This window comes from Penaeus monodon, chromosome 28 (assembly GCF_015228065.2).
Source record: "Penaeus monodon isolate SGIC_2016 chromosome 28, NSTDA_Pmon_1, whole genome shotgun sequence".
NCBI lineage: Eukaryota > Metazoa > Arthropoda > Malacostraca > Decapoda > Penaeidae > Penaeus > Penaeus monodon.
In genome coordinates this window covers 6,816,208-6,816,856 of record NC_051413.1, presented here as the reverse complement: position 1 = coordinate 6,816,856, position 649 = coordinate 6,816,208, and positions in this window count along the sequence as shown.

The following is a 649-nucleotide window of genomic DNA, read 5'->3' as shown; positions in this document are numbered from 1 at the left end:
GATATGAATTTGAAGGTCATATAACCTGTTATTATTTGTTTAATAAGAATACTGAAGAAAAAAAATTGATGAGTAAAGATGATTTTTTCCCAGTTTGCAAACTTTGTCATTCCTGATGGCTGGGCCGGTCCCACTTTTGTTAACGGTCAATTAATGGAAGTTTCTTTTGATAGAAATAAAGGAATTACACAATAAATTGTTTGTCTTCCCTCTAATATAAATACATTTACCTCATAGAAGACTTGGAGCTAAGAATGAAAAGTAGAGGTATCCCATTAAAATTCACCTCCAAAAAAAATTCATGCCAGATGAAAAATGTTATCATACTCTAATTTTCCTTGATATTATATATCCACCTTGAAAAGCTCATATAATATGAAAAATCAGATTAATGAATTTTATGACAAGAGTCATTGAGGAGTCTCAGATTTTCACAGCTCCCCCCCAGACCTCTGCTGCTGTCAGTGAACACTTTGTAAACTTTATATCTATTCTTGTTACATGTTCCCCTTGTTTCATTTTCCTTTGTGAATCCTTGAAAGAATATCAGTGGACTTCAGAGTGGATTTCAGTTTCTTAGCTAATATTATCACAAACACTAAAAAGCTTGTAATGAAGGCACAAGATTCCTGAATAGCAGGAGGGAGGG